At 42.4% G+C, this 16,959-nt stretch overlaps 1 protein-coding gene across 3 annotated transcripts in view; it reads right to left on the reverse strand.

Moving 5' to 3' along the window:
- TBX15 (T-box transcription factor 15) overlaps positions 1-16,959 on the reverse strand; it is a 103,988-nt gene that overhangs the window by 47,465 nt on the left and 39,564 nt on the right. Inside the window, exon 1 of one of the 3 annotated variants that reach the window (XM_045478826.1) lies at positions 11,593-11,868. The exons of the other annotated variants lie outside the window; for them this stretch is intronic. The gene's annotated coding sequence lies outside the window, so the exon portion shown is untranslated. Of the gene's footprint in view, positions 1-11,592; positions 11,869-16,959 lie in introns of those variants that run through there. 3 annotated transcript variants of the gene reach the window in all.

Below are 16,959 nucleotides of genomic sequence, written 5' to 3' on the forward strand. Positions count from 1 at the left end.
TATTTTTAAACACAGCATTTTTCCCTCTTATTTATATATCTTGGTCATCAAAAGCAAAAGTTTTTTGGGGCTTTTAGAAGCACTTGGTCATATATTTGACTAAATGGTTTTTCCTAAGAGTCCAATCAGGCCATTTTGGATGAAAAATGAAAAAAAAAAAAAAAAAGTCTGTTGTAAGGCAAGGATACAAGCATATGGAAAAAGTTACCCAAGAAGGCGGTGGAAACAAAGGGAATAAATGAGTTCAGGAGACACCTTGATTGGTTTCTGAAGTATGAGCAGAGGGGAGGGGTGATCCAAACAGGAAGGTTGGATTGAGAGCAACCAAATAAAAAGCTGGCATGCTGTGCCAGATGGTCCTTTCTTCCTGTGTCTTCTGTACTCAACGAAGGGGCTGGGGGCGGGTGGGAGGGGGTGGGGGGGCATGAAGACTGATGGAGAAGGCTGAAGTCAGATTTACCAGGGAATTTCCTACAATTTTTAAAGCTTTAAAGGCCCAATGCCAAGAAGCTTGTCTCCTAAGACTTTCCAAACTCAGATGGTGCAATCTCCTTAGGTCAAATACTGCAAGCTAAGCCTGGGAACCTCTTTCTCCAACCCACCCTTACCATCTAGGATTCTGACTGCTTCCCCTGTAAATAAATACATACATGAGTAGAGGCCGGAAACAGCAGTGTCTTAGGCTGACAACTGACTGTTCATTGATGTCAAAGGTCAAGGCCTCCTGGGCATCAGTCCTCAACGTGAGCAGGATGAAGAAAGATGGGACAGAAAGTCAGACCATCTTGTGGCCATCCTCACTTACCCGTAGCAGGTCTCTAGGCCTGTGAAAACCCCTCCCACGAGACCTTCCCTTTTCTTTCCTTCTACCCCTGGTGTGTTCCTCTCTCACACCCAGGCACCACTCCTGGCAAGAGTCTCCCACAGCACTGCTGGCACCCACAGGGAGCAAAGTGCCATTTCTCTCCATCCTCCTCAGTTCATCACCCTTCACTTCTGAAGACATTCAGGGAACTGCAGAACTGAACCAAGCTCTGGCCACAGGAAAGTCTGCCCCAAAACTAGTTTACCTCTCATCACTCACTAGTAAAGTCACCATCTTCACGAGAAGAGAAGGAAAAAAAAAAGTTTTATATCTAGGTTTTGTGTGCCTAAGCACATAATGTTATACTTGGAGCCACACAGGGGCTAATTTTGGTCCCCTTCAAGCACAGAAAAGTGGAGCTTCTTGTCTAAGATGAGAGCCGCTGCTGAGTGACAAATCTCTGTCCCAGCCTGCTTCTATATGCCTTTCCGCTGCAGAGCCGTGGCATGGTCTCACACACGTGGCCACACACAGTAATTCAGATCCCCTGAGTCACGGATTCCCACATCCCACTGTTTCTGTGATAAGCCAAGAGCTCCTCACTTATCACAAGTCTTGTGAACTTTAAAAAAGCTTCTCAAAGCAAGAATTAAAAAAACAAACAAACAAAAAGTCTTGTCCTACCTTTGGGAACAAAGTGGTATGAAATCCCCCTTACCACAATGTGCAAAAATTATGAAAAGGTGGGAGGTTTTGGATGTGTGATTTCTCTAATGAGTGTTTAGGAAGAGGGAAGGGAGGGAAAAAGATCACTGCATTAAACAGTAACTTTTTAATGACGACAATGGGGTCTGGGATTGGAATGGGGACTATGGCTGGAGAATTAGGAAACCAGAGATTCTGCTCTTATCTCCCTATGTCATCTGGAATAAAATGGGAGCTCAAAGTGTAACATTAAACTAATGAGTCACCTTGAACAAGTCACTTAACTACAATGGACCTATTTCCTTATCATGTATTTAGAAGGACTGAGCTGAAAATTTCATAATCTCTTCAACCTCTAATGACTTAAAGAATGTCAGAATCTCTTCTAATGTAACTTTCAGTGATAACTCAGGCAACCTCAATTAGAAGCATAAAATGAAAACTGCTTGGGCAAGACAAGCGGAATGAGGAAAAAGGCTAGGGGCTCAGATTATCACAGAAGTTAAAAAATTCAGTGGGTACTCTGTTTATAGTTTCAATCAAATCAATCAATAAGCACCTATCAGCATGTGGCCCTATATGAGGTACCATGTAGATAATTTGAAACAGAATCCCAGACCTTGAGAAGTTTCCCAGTTAGTGTTGATTAATTATGTGTTTATTGGGTGCTTACTATGTGCCTGGCACTGTGCTAGATTCTGGAAAATACCAAAGTACGGAGTGGGGCTCCTCCTAAAGGTATTTACAGTACAAGTGGAAACTGAGCGCATTCACAAACAGAGACCAAGAGACCAAGAGACCAAGAGACCAAGGTAGTATTTACTACCACGCAGTTTTCCACACCGTTACGTACTGCCTTGATGTCTCCTAGGAATCCAGAAAAGAGAGGGATTTGCTAGGGCTAGAACAGCCCTGGGAAACTCATGCTTACTAGAAAAGAAATGGACAAGATGGGGAGGCATAGGCAGTATATGCCCATGAGGAGCATTTTCAGATACATTTATTTTGTTGCCTGGAAATACTCTGTGTTCCTGAATTCTCACTCCCTCACAAAGTGACTTTTATATACAGAATGGAGGCACCAGCTCACATTTTCAATAACATAAATTAAGCTACCCTATAATACTCTTAAAATAGGAAACTCAGAGTCAAGATCAACACCTACGTAAAAATAAAATGTAATCCTTTGGAAAATACATTGCTAAATCATAGCTATATAAAATCTTTAGGCTAACCAGATCAGTTATTTTAGCTATTAATCAGAATGTATACTCAAGTTAACTAAATCATGATAGTAAGAAATGCAGAACAGGTTATTTCAATCAAATAGGGTCATGTATTCAAAAATACAATCAGAAAACACCTCTGTGTTTTCAAGCTTTTTTTTTTTTTTTTTTTTTTTTTTTTTTAATACTTGGCAATTTGTGACTTCCTGCCTTCAAAAAATAACCATTAGGAATGCGTTTGCATGACCTGGAAAGACTTCTTGGCCGTCAGATGTTTGCTGTGGATAGTATTTTAACAAGGGAAGTTTCAGCCAATCAGGAACATAAATGATAATGTTATACCTGACTAAGGAAGTTAAAACAGTCTTTGGGAAATTTCATTGGAGCCAGTTACAAGTCACTGGAGAACACCATCTGATTCATATAGTCAAACTAACATTATCTATTATCATCCAAAAAAATTCCCTGAAAAAGAGATTCTAACCATCAGCTCATAGTGTCACTTGCTTTCTCTCTCTGACCTGTTTCATGTTGATAAAATGGACATTGTAACACTAAGTTCTCATAGCAAGTTGAGTTTAGGGAAACAAATTGCAAGAGGCTCTTGATAGAGAACGAACTGTGGGTTGAAAGAAGAAGGTGGGTGGGAGATGGGCTAGATGGGTGATAGGTACTAAGGAGAGCACTTGTTAAATCACAGAATTCAACTCCTGAAACCAATACTGCACTGTATGTTAACTAACTAAAATTTAAATTAAAAAAATAAATAAATAAAAATAAAAGTTTTCAGAAAAAAAAGAAAGAAAGAAAGAAAGAAAGAAAGAAAGAAAGAAAGAAAGAAAATTGAGTTTAACTTACAGCAAGTTCAATTCTCAATTCATGCAAAATAATCGCAATAATAAAAGTTTCTTAATTTACATTTTACACATTATTTAATACATCCTTCCATTTGATGAGGTAGAAATGGCTTATTCTTATGCCCATTATATAGATGGGGGAATTGAGACTAAGAAAAATTAAAATGAACATAGCCTAGAAAGGAGGTCTTCTGCCTTCTGATCCAATGACCAGGTCTCTCCCAAGATATTAGGTTCAACCCTGGCCAAAACAGCCAGCGATTCTGTAACAACCCTCAACTATTGTAACCATCCTTACAAATGAAATGGCTTAATATGTTTGATCCTAGCAAGTCACATGACTATTCTGACCCTCATATTCCTTAATCGTTTTAGCACAACACATGCACATTTAATTAGAGGTGCTACAAAGTCCCTTTTAAGTCTAATGAATCATGGATGGATTAGTAGTGCAGCTTAAAGACCACCAGGTCAAACAACAGCAACTCAACCATGATAAGTTGAGTTGATTGACATATGTAGAAAATGCCTCACTCATGTGCATTTTGACTTAATATCAAAACCAGACATTATTAAAACATATTTCACAATCTTCCAGGTGATTTTCATCTCCACTTAACTAATAATTTGGGGGAACAATTCATTAGTACAATGACCAGAGCACATTTATTCCTGGGGCTCCACTACTTACCATGAGTGGGGTCTTGGAAAGTCACTTCATTTCAGGGAGGCTCCGTTTCCTTATCTTTACTATTCACTTACCTTTATCTGTTACTATTTCCTTATCTTTACTATTAGGAGCTGGTGGGAGATACCCTCCTACTTATAAAATTATATTTATATCCTTATTATAAAACAGAAACTAATGATTCTATTGATAACAATGCCAGTGACTTTGGAGAGTGAGATGAATATAAGCCCACAAGAACTATCCCACCAAAGAGTTAATGGTCAACATCTATTGCACATTACTATGCATCTGGTGCTCTGCTAAGACTTTATATAACAAATTTAATGAAACAAATCTAAAAGCTATTATTATTATCTCCATCTTATATATTATTGACACCAAAATCCAGATCACATCAGCTCTATTTTCTAAGGATTTCAGGCATATGAGTCTATATTTAATTCTGTTTTTATTTCACCAAACATTTCTGCTTTGCATAGATCAGGTTATATATTAATGGACCAAGACAGATAAGCTCCGAAGGAGTTCACAATCTGATGCGAAGGACACACAAACTGTTAAAGACTGACTGATAGGCAGCCCAACAAATATGGGAGTAAGGAATCCAGGAGCTTTGAAAAGCAAGCAAGTGGTTTATATACACAATGGAGTACTACGTGGCAATGAGAAAGAATGAAATATGGCCTTTTGTAGCAACGTGGATGGAACTGGAGAGAGTTATGCTAAATGAAATAAGCCATACAGAGAAAGACAGATACCGTATGTTTTCACTTTTATGTGGATCCTGAGAAACTTAACAGAAACCCATGGGGGAGGGGAAGGAAAAAAAAAAAAAAAAGAGGTTAGAGTGGGAGAGAGCCAAAGCTTAAGACTCTTAAAAACTGAGGACAAACTGAGGGTTGATGGGGGGTGGGAGGGAAGGGAGGGTAGGTGATGGATATTGAAGAGGGCATCTTTTGGGATGAGCACTGGGTGTTGTATGGAAACCAATTTGACAATAAATTTCACATATTAAAAAAAAAAGAAAAAAGAAAAAAGAAAACATACTTGTATCTCTAAAAAAAAAAAAGAAAAGCAAGCAAGTCAATAATTTAGGATCAAAAAGACTTCACGAGGTGATATTTGAGAATAGACTTGAAATATAAGTTCAATATAAGCACACAAAGAAACCATGGAGATGGAATTTAAGGCAGGTGGAATAGCACGAGTAAGGACTTGTCATTTTTGGAGAATTACAAGCACACTGATATGGCCAGAGCTTAAAATACATAAGAGAAGAGGGGAGGTGAGATAAGAGATAAAGGTGGAAAGTCAGGCTCAACTCAAACTCAAATAAATGACTATTTATTTAACATTTACTATGTGCCAGTCACTCTTCTAGATTCTTGGCACATCAGGGGAAAAAAATCTCTGGCCACATGGAGTTTATATTCCAGAAGGAACTTGGGTGTCATAATATGGAGCTTAGACGGTTTTCTTTATTCCAAAGTCTTCTTTCATTTTTTTTTTTTTTTAATTTTTTTTTTCAACCTTTATTTATTTTTGGGACAGAGAGAGACAGAGCATGAACGGGGGAGGGGCAGAGAGAGAGGGAGACACAGAATCGGAAACAGGCTCCAGGCTCTGAGCCATCAGCCCAGAGCCCGACGCGGGGCTCGAACTCACGGACCGCGAGATCGTGACCTGGCTGAAGTCGGACGCTTAACCGACTGCGCCACCCAGGCACCCCCCAAAGTCTTCTTTCAAATGAAAGTGATGATACTTGTCTCCCCTTCCAGATTATGAATTCTACAAGCTGAGTTTAATGCTTTGCTACATCTTCTATATGAATGAGGTAGAATAGCCTGTTTTCATGGTGGAAGATGGGTCACAGAAGACTGCTATAAGTCGGATAAGAGATCCAGAATGTTCTGAGATTAGATGTACAGTGTCACTTCCATAAGCCTGGACTTCAGCTATCATATTTTACTCCAAAGAAGAAAATAGTTTGAAACAAAGGAGAAAGACACAACCCAGATGATAATCAAACAATCATTTTTTTTCTGCCAGTAAGTGGGACACGACTACATTGAGTGGCACATCCTATCTGATATTGGTGGGGCAGCCACTCCTTGGTCTATTTCCTAAATCCTGAAGTCTCCAAAACCAAGACTCCCACAGCCGTCCAAGGGCTCTCATTCATTCATACCAGGACAGGCAGCACTCACTGTACCATGCTCAAGTAAATTCTTATTTCTAGAGGACCTGTGCCGTTGAAGTTGGTTCTGCGATGTCAGATTTTATCAGGTAGCTTAGCAAAATCTGGTGACGAAATTTTTCACAGAGTAATTCTAAATATGGCAGAAGCAGAGCATTTGGCACTGACCCGAGTACGGACTGACCCCAAATTTGATACCCAGTCCAGAGCTTCAAGGGAATGAACTATAACCCAGGTTGGATTAAACTAAAATTATGATGATAGCAAACACTCAAACAAGCCTGTTAGATGACTTTAGTGATGGAATGAAGTCTCTGAGCTCTCCATGCCCTCCAAGTTCTATTTGGGAAAAGGAGGAGGTAACCTGAAGCCTGCGATTCCCATGCCAATAAGCCAATTAAGGAGACCAAAAGCACATTATCTCTCAGCTGCCTAAAGCACTCTCCACCTGACAACCAGCATCTCACCCAGTGATACACAGAACCAGAGGCAAGGACCCAAAGTCATCCCTGAGTACTCAGTCTTTTAAAGAGGCTTTGCAAAGAAGTGGCAGCAGTAACTTTTACGTTTATTTCTTTGATCAGACGAAGGCTCAACGTCATTAAAGGTTCAGCCTCTAATGCTCCAGCATACTTTGAAGGTGGACGCAAAAAGGGAAGAGGTTATAAGCACTACACTAGACACTTTGTATACATCATCCCATGAAATCTTCGTAGAAAACTCCATGAAGTAAGCAATACTGTTGCCACTTTACAAATGAGGAAACTGAGGCTTGGCAAGATTGAGAGACACACATTATATAATAGGTGTCATCGTGGGATTTGAGTTAGACTGACACTAGAGTTGACATTCTCTCCACCGTATAAGATTTTCCCATTTTCAGAATGAGACCTACAGAGCTAGGTGCTTCTCGCGCTGAACTTGGAAATGCGGGGCTAATTAATGTTCAGGTTGCTCAGTCAGAAGACAACTCTATGGAAACTAAGACATTGTCAGTTCTTTCGGGAGAGGAGAAAATTCAAGCCAAAGTCAGACAGGAATTTTCCTTTCTCAGTAGTGGGACAGTTGTATTCAGGAATATTTGAGGTGTCTGCCCCAACTTAACATTATTTAATAAGTTTAAGTACAAGCACACAAGGCCCCCTTTTGTTGTATTTCACTTCCTGTCCCCAGTACCCACCCTGGGGAAAACATCCAAAGGTGAAAGTTCACTGAAGATCACTGTCAATGTCAAGTCACTTTCATTCTGGCCTAGACCATAAGCAAAACAACATTAGGAGGTACTTGGAAAATGTTTGGACTTTGAGAAATACGTAATGACAGTATTGAAAGACAAGAAAAAAGCAGCTGAGGGAGTTCCTACTCGTGCAGAATTTGGTTAATTTAGGCTTAACTCAGGTCATAGTTCCCAGCTCAAAAGTTTTGATAATCCTAAATGGATATCTGTATTTGAGGAGAATTCATCTGGTAGGTAACAATGTATGTGAAAGCATTTATAAACAAGAAAGTATCAAATTAACATATAAGATTAGATGCCAATGAGCAAGTTAATCAGGAAGACCAAGAAAAAATAAAGACAAATATGGGTCTTGGATTTTCCAGAAAAGTCCTAATTCCAAATATTTTATTTAATTCTTCCTACAGAATTAAAATTTTTCAGATTGACTTTTGGTTCACAAAATATTCCCAATGGAAAGCCCAGAAAACGCATGAGAGAAATAATAAAAAACTGGTTACAAGCCACATGGCAATATTCAGTCTAAATACCTCTTCTATCAGAGGTCCTCCAAAAGTTGATCCTAATTGACTGGGTGGTCTTCAAGATTTACCAGTCAATTTGGGGCCAGCAGCTGTCAACACAGGCCCCGCCTTGAGGCTTTTGGCATTTTTTTTTCTGAGTGAAGTAACACATCAGCTCATCCCCAAGCCAATGCTTGTTTGCTGTTTGCAACCACAACTACTTTGAACCTCCCACCACCACCCTGGCCACTGCCATAGCACCATCAGACATCTGTCATAGTGGTCTTTACATTTCCATGAAGTGAGAAGGAGGCCTTCCCCCAAAGGCCCTAGAAGAACTTGCCTTCTACCTTGTTAGGATATTCCCCCTGAGCACCAGTAAGTAAACAAATTCATGCTAATACACTAACAGGGAAGGAGTAAGCAGCCAATTTCCAAGCAGTAAGTATAATTTAGCTCTGACTTCCATAAACAGTGCCCTTGGAGATGGCAATTTCAAACGCGTAAGTAGGTTAGACATTTGTGGACAGCCAGGAAGATGAAATTCCCTTCAAATTATACACAAGAGACCACCAGCTACACTAAGTTGAAAACCCAATGTATCATGCCAAACATACAGAACCATCCTGTTTAATGAATATAAGAGAGCTACACGGCCAGCAAGTATGTAACAATCTCCCCAATAATCTTCTAAATCCATCCATTCAATAAATCATTTATTTATTCAGTAAATAATTACTTATTAACTAGCTTGGACCTAGCAATGTGCTAGGTATTAAGAGGGGCACAAAACTGACTAAGATATGATCTATGTTTTCAGGAACTTACAAAATCACTTAGGAGACAGGACAGTGCAATAAACAATCCGATAAAAGTAGAACAGTCAAAATCCAATAGGGCACAGAGCACATTGGGGATTGGAATGTGGAATTCAAAAGACTGAGTTCTAAAGTTCACCTCTTCCTTTCTAACGGTCTAATCTTGAACTAGTCACTTAACCTCTTGAAGCCTTAGTTTTATCATTTGTGATACAGTAGGTACTGTATCACAGTAGTAATGCCTACTATGTGAAATTTTTATGAATCACTAACCAAGTATGTATGTATGTTTATGTAAATACCTTATCAATAGTAAAGGGGATAGATAAATGCTAACTTTCATGCACTACATCGAAGAGTAGTTTCAACAAAATGCTCTGGAAGTTTAGAGGTGAGAAGAACCCCTTCTAGCCCAGTGGTCTTTTTTTTCCTGGCCTAATGAAAAGATGTCTGCAAGATAAGAAGAAAGGAGGAGAAGGATCTTCCAGGAAAAGGGAAGCATGGCAGTAACGTCTCCCAGACAGCTTAGAAAACGGCAAGTGATTCAGACCACATCTGCTTTAGAACTTGTATCCTCAGCACCTGGGACAGTGCCTGGCACCTACTAGGCACTCAAAAAATGTTGGTTTTTATTGAATAAAGGAATAGATGAAATTTTGTATGTTTAGCAAGGCAAGTGATGGTAAGACTGTTCTCTGAGACAGTAGACTGAAGGTGAGACGAAGAATCTCGAATGCTATTCATTTCCTCATCTTCTTCCGGAGACCAATATATCTCTGATAATGAGGTGTCCTCATTAAATGCCATGCTCCCAGTGAAATCCCAACAGGGTCACCTCTACATAGAACCTAAACTATTGGAACCCCACCCACTTTTCCTTCCATGACTGAGTTGTGTTGAACTGATTGACAAGGTCTGACCTGAAGCCCGTGAGAGCCTGTGCTGACAGCTCAGAGCCTGGAGCTTGCTTCAGATTCTGTGTCTCCTTCTCTCTGCTCCTCCCCTGCTCATGCTCTGTCTCTTGCTCTCTCAAATAAATAAACACTAAAATTTTTCAAAAAAAAACCCCAGAATCACATAGACCCAGATGTATGACTTTGAGCAAGTGACTTAACCTTTCTAGGCCAATTTCCTCATCTAAAATAGAGGTGCCAATAACTCTCAGTAAAGCTTCTGGCACACAGCAGGAGTATATTAAATGTTAGTTCCTTCCATCGTTTGGGAAGGGGAGTGACCACAAGGGTTAGATCTTTCCCCAATCATTCCCTGTCCATATCTGAGAGAGAGAAAGAAGATTTGTACTCTCTCAAATGGAGAAAAGCAAATCCTAATAAAGAAAATGTAAAATGTGAAACAGGAAAAGATCACATGGTGAAGAAAGTAATTCAGGGCCTGGAGCAGAAACTACCAAAACTGAATAGTGTTAGAAGACATGAGGGAAAGGCAGAAGGAAGGAAGGCAAAGAAACAGTGAAAATATCCGCGAAGAAAGCATGCTTTTGTGTGGGTCTGCTTGCGTGATGCCCTCCTGGTCCACAATGGCTGCCACGCTATAGAAAAGGGAAATGACCAGAATCTGAAAGAAGAGACAACAGGGAATACCACGGGGCAAGATGTATGCTGGACCCTCAGTAAGGAAATGAAGCTGGAGAAGCAAACTCTAGCCTTGAGCAGAGAAGCAGAAAGGTCAACCTTGGCTAGAGAAGCAGTCCAAGGGCACTGTTCCACGAGAAGGGGAAAACACAAGAAAGAGCAGGGAAGCTGCAGCGTACCTTGACTCCAAAGTTACACCCTTGTCAAGAGCACTCTCCCTCTGTCTCAGGATAAGGAAAATACACACGGAGGAGGCAGAAAAGATCTAGAGCCTGAGGGAGTCTCCCAAGGAGCATAAGGATGAGGTCTGAGAGCTGTGCCCTATAACCCTATCACTGAGACTCAGCCAAGGTAACCTGCACAGAAATACCAGAGAAAAGAAAAGGACCGGTGTCTTACTCCAAAGCTTGAACTCATCCACCGGGCCACACGATCTTCAGAAATCCTAAAGCCAAATGCCTTGACAAGAGAAAAGAATCCACTTTTGGGCTGCAGGGCAAGTGCTGAGGGGGAAAGGAGCACCCTGGATTAATCATGTTCACAGCAGCGTCTTTATATTTACAACTCAGCAACCCCAGCTGGAGATGCTTACAACACTTGGAATCCCATCCTCCCATCCCAAGTCCCCGGAGCCCTCCAGGAAAAGCCCCCCTCCTCTTGTCTTCTCTGGTCTTCTTTTCTCCCTCCAAAGCCCTCTCCAGAAGAGAATGAGTTGTCAAAGGATGCTCACCCCAGGCAGATTTCTGGTGAGGGCCGAGAAGAGGGTGGGGCAAGGTAAGAGATTGCCTAACACTGTCCTCTGCGTAACGGCTGATTTGGGAATCCCAAAGTCAACATGTTATTCCTAACTCCATTACTGACTCCTTTAGTCACCTTGCCCAGATCACTGAACTCCACTCGTTCCTCAGCCAACACCTTGGCTACATACAGCATGCCTCTGCTTTCCCCCAGGCCTACCTACCTCGGTCAGAATGACTCTTGAAGAGACAGCGTCCTCCAAGTATGTCAGCAATTCAGAATCTGACAGCTTCTAAAATAGCTGGTGTGTCGCCGGGGTGCCTGTTGCTTTCTGAAAGAGTGGTGGTGTCGTCGAGGCAGCAGGATTTCCTTGCCAAAGTTGCTCCTGCCCTCCTCCCCATAAGGCTCTGCAGGGCCTCTCCCTGTCCCAGCCCAGGAGGGCCTGGAGCCCAGGGGCCGTGGCATTTAAGCCGTCAGAGCTCCCACTGCAAAGCCCGTGGGGGTGCCAGTTCAGCATCTGTCATGATGACCCAGCCTGAACTGTATTTAGAAGCTTCGGACATGGCACCGTGTCCCGGCCCATCTCAGAGTGACAGGAGATTTCCTGAGCACCTGGGTCTGTGATTCCCTCCAGGGAATGGGGGGTCAAAATGACTTTCCTAATGGCCTGTTTCCTCCTCAGGAGGGTACCCTTCTGATGGAGGTCTGTCTCAGAGACCCAACCTCCATCAATGCTATTAAATCATGCTATTTTAAAAATCCAGACTTTTTACAAAGTTTGTAAGCCATGTTAGAGAAAAGAGAGAACGAAAAAATCTTTCAGAAAAGGGGTTTAGTGCTCTGTCCGTGGACTATTCTTACAAAGATAAATTTCCCTGGAATTACATCTTGGGAGTGCACAGAATCTACCAGATATTGTCAGGGAACAGGGAAAGCCTGACTAGCACCCTTGACTTCTTGGGGGACAGTACATAATAATTCATTTCAGCTTCTTGGCAGCCTCTATGTCTGTCTTGAAAGTAGCTTACTGGAGTCCAAAAAAAACTGTAAGTTATTCCCGTTCAGTGGTTAAAAGAAACAAACAAACAAAAAACAACTCTTTTATTTACACTTCAGTGTACTCCCCACCCACACAGGCAGACTGATAATTGTGTAACACTAACAGAGTGGGCTGTCCGTCCTGAGGGTTACTGCACACGGAGAGGGTCTAGTCCTCAACTCTGCTAGAGCACAGGAGAAAGAAAGGCTTCTTCCCTATTGACCCTCAACTCTCTGCACCAGTGTCCCTGACCAGAGTCCCATGGAGATACCCTGTCATTTAAAAGGCATCAGTGTTTGGCCTCTCCCATTTCTGGGCAAGTACCCAACACTCAGAGAATGTGGTTTTAGGATCATGGCATCTAATCCATTCAAGGATTATTTTCCCCCCTACTGCTCAGATGGGTGTGTTAATCATCACCTCCCTTTGTTCTGTAATAAATTCAGCCCCAGCTAATTCCAAGCCTCTATGCATCACTGGAGTTTAAAGATGGCGTTTTGACAGGTCAGATACTTAGAATCAATAGACCACCAACCAGTCAAAAATCCTAAGTAGTTTTAGAAACATGTGGAAGTAATTTTTTTCCCAGAATTCACAAGTCTGGAGGATGAGATCTTACTGATGGCGTGTGGGCCGTTGTATATATTAAAATATTACTTTATATACTATATTCTACATGTAATCAAAATTGATTTAACAGTGAAGGCAGATTTTCCTTGTTATACCAAATATTACATGTGTTATCAGATACAAATTACAATGGAGTAACACTACACAGCATCTTTAAAAGAACCAATAAAAAACTAAGATAAAATTATAAGTGAATGTGGTCGTGCCGGGCTAGCTCAGTTGGTAGAGCATGAAACTCTTGATCTTGGGGTTGTGAGTTCAAGGCCAATGTTGGGCATAGAGCTTCCTTGAATATATATATATATATATGTGTGTGTGTGTGTGTGTGTGTGTGTGTATACATACATATATGAACGTGCAATGACTACAGATGTAAAATACAAATGTTATCAGCTAGGGAACTTCATAGAAATCAGAATATTTTGTGTGTCACTGGATGTATACCTACGTTTTAATTATAACCGTCTCAGCTGCATGTAGTGAATCCTTCTGTAAAGAAAAAACTATTTCGTAAAATATTAATTTCTAATCTTTCCAATGAAGAAGATATTAACCTAATGTCAGCAGATGGGCTTTCGTGGTTTATCTGACCTAAAGTTGTGTCAAATTTGTAAATGCTTGAGTTTGTCTAGGAAGGGAATGTAGGGTATTTATGGGATTCTCAAAGCAATCTATGACTTTAACAGGACAAAGACCACTGGTTTGATAGGCTTTCTTCAAGTGGGGAAAACATCCATTTTCTAAGCTCTTCTGCTACAATGTAAAGCACGTCCTCTTAACCAGATATTTCCAACAGGAAAAATATTCAAAAGAATACAACCCAGAACAGTAGCGATGCATCTTCACAAAAACACATTCTTTGTCCCCCTTATAAAGACAAAGTGGCCGTGCTTGTCTGTGAGTGTTACACTTTCTCTGTCCGATTCCTTTTTTCTCGAATAACTGTATTTTAACCACATATACAGGTATGTATAACTTTTTTCAATTATAGCACAATCAAATCATTTGCCGGCATTAGGGGGATTAAAAATTATCTTTAAGAAGGGGCGCCTGGGCGGCTCAGTCAGTTGAGCATCCAAGTCTTGATTTGGGCTCAGGTCATGATCTCAGGGCTGTGGGACTGAGCCCCAGTCGGGCTCCGTGCTCCTTAGGATTCTCCCACTCCCTCCCTCTGCCCCTCTCCTCCACTCTCTCTCAAATGAAAAAATGTATGTATATCTTTAAGTGAATGTTAATGGGGCTTTTTCTTCAGCCTTGCCACCTCTACTCATCCATACTCCCTTGCTCCCCTTCCCCCTGCCCCTCAGAAAACCCTCAGTGACACAGAAGCCCGGGCTCACTGGGCTGTTTCTCCTCGCGCGTGCTAAACCACAGGAAGGTTGCTACTGTGGGACACACAATCTGGCCCCCTGCCCAGGGATGGGCTCCAGGTCGGTGGTTCCCGCACCTCAGAAGAAACCCTCCTCCCAGCCCTCCCCCACCCCCTCGCCCTGTGTCCCCTAGGGCAGGGCCTGCGTCTGGCCCTGGAGCCCAGAGGCAGCTCCTCCGGGAAGGCGAGTAGGTGACGCTGCCTGCCCGCCGCAGGACTGCCAAGGCTCCCTAAAGGCCACGGCAACCGCGCCTGCCCACGAGAACATTCTGGTGAGCTCAGTTTGTTTGCTCCTGAGAACCTCCTCGCCCTCACGGTCTATTTTTACCATGCCGTGACGCTGAAGTCTCCGCTGCCACAGAAGTGAATGATAAATAAACTCTCCATTATCTATCATTATGTGGTGAAAGGAGCCCTGGGTCCAGAACCAGAAGGCAGGAGTGTGAGCCCTGGGTCTGACCTTGGTCTGACCTTGTGGAAGCCATTTCATCCCGCTGAGTCTCAGCTGAGGCATCTGGGCTGGGGAGAGTGGATAAGGAACCCTACCTCTCACCGCACGCGCGAAGTCCTCGGCAGGGTCAAATAATGTAGACGAAAGCACTTTATCAACTATAAAGTGCCTTCGAAATAGGAGTCATCAGCATGACACGTGATCATTTAACCCGCAGAGATTTCTCCCTATGTTCTAAACACCATGTTAAACCCGCACCTACTTTTCCACGCCCATTAAAGATAGGAAACTGAGGCTCAGAAGCAAAGAGGTGACGTGAGAAGGTCTGCTGGCTGGGAGCCTGCACTCTCTCCTCTCACTTCCCCACCCTCCCCTCCCCCAACCCCTGCACGTTGTGCACTTAACTTACTCTTGCTGAACAACTACTGCCTCGCTTTAAAACGGAGATGATAATCCTTGAGGCAAACGTCTAGACAAAATGCTCTCCCCAGCGTCTCATTCCATGCCCTGTGATTCTGCTAGATCTGAGCAAGGTCTCGGGGCATCTGCTGGTGGGGTGAGGTCTAAGCACCCAGGTCTGCTGACCAATGGATCCCATCGTACCATGGCTGCCACGGCCCCCGAGCTACAACACCTGGCCAATGCCCCAGTGAGCACTCTGCGGCATGACAAGATCCAGAATAATCAATGAGAAATCACAGTACAGTCAGGGTCTCTCCCATGCTACGTGCATTTTACCATATTCCGACTCTCTGTTAATCCAAGTATGTTGCCTCTTTTCACTGATCAAGAAAAATAGCCCATTCCCTAATGGCGGCAGGCAGGTAAATATCTGTAAGTGATCAGATTATAGTATATTCCAGGAGATCTGTTCCATCACACACCCCTTTACATGGAGATCACTGGGCTATAGGATAGCCAAATTGTTTTATTTTATTTTTTTAATTTTTTCAAGTTTATTTATTTTGATAGAACACATGAGCAGGGGAGGGGCAGAGAGAGAGAGGGAGAGAGAGAATCCTAAGCAGGCTCCAGGCTCCCAGCACAGAGCCCGATGCAGGGCCTGAACCCATGAACCATGAGATCATGACCTGAGCCGAAACCAAGAGCCAGACATTTAACTGACTGAGCCACCCAGATGCCCCTTACAGCCAAACTGCTCTAACCATTATCAGTGACAGGAGGCTTTGTTCACTCCAGTGGCAAAACATTTTGTGGATTCCATGGGATTCCCAGACCTGCCACAGAACTGGTCTTCTGCTCCTTAGTGTGAAATGAAGGCCAGTCCCATGGAGACTTCAGGTTTTCCATAAAGCTACTCAGTTTCTCCAGGGTCCAAAATTCCTGTCTCTCTTTTCCCTGGGCTCCAGTGTAGCTCTGCTCTCAAAAGCATACCTCACTTCTGTGCCCCACTGAGTCACTGTTGTGGCCGGACTCAACAATGTTGACAACTCTGCAGGGAAATGCCTAATGAAGGAGGCTGCTGTTGCTTCTCATCCCTCAGAAGAACTTTCTGGAGCATGCTGCTTGTTGCCACAGAGGAAGTGACTTCTCTTCCTTCCAAAAAGACCCTTCTGTGGTCTGAGTTGGGATTACACATCTGGATTCAGCTCTCGCAAAATTGGTTATCACTGGGGATGGATGTTCTTCTAACTCAGTCTTTAGAAGAAAGAATGTGACATGTTTTTGTCAGGATCTTAAACTAAACTATCTGTGAAAGACTTCCTTCTTGTCATTATTTATAATTTAATTATGAGCCCTTGTGGTCCATGATAAAATATATCCTCTCAGGCAAAGAGAGAAAATGAGTTTTAACACATATGTCAACTCTGGTCATTTGATGGTGACAGTCAAGAGCACAGAACTAAGGAGGCCCAATCCAAGCTCAAAGAGAAGAGTACCAGATCGATTAGCAATGTCTGCCACGGGCACAGAATAGAGGATAGCAGCCTACATGTTACATAGTCACTATTATATTCTTTCCAAGGTTTCTACTACAGTGCTGTCATGCATGAATCAGCATACTGTCCCTCTCACCTGCTTTCAAGGAATAAAGGCTATTGTGTTATTGTTCGTACTTTGTGCCATTCTTTCCAAGTGG

The sequence above is a fragment of the Leopardus geoffroyi genome, chromosome C1 (assembly GCF_018350155.1).
Source record: "Leopardus geoffroyi isolate Oge1 chromosome C1, O.geoffroyi_Oge1_pat1.0, whole genome shotgun sequence".
Classification (NCBI taxonomy): Eukaryota; Metazoa; Chordata; class Mammalia; order Carnivora; family Felidae; genus Leopardus; species Leopardus geoffroyi.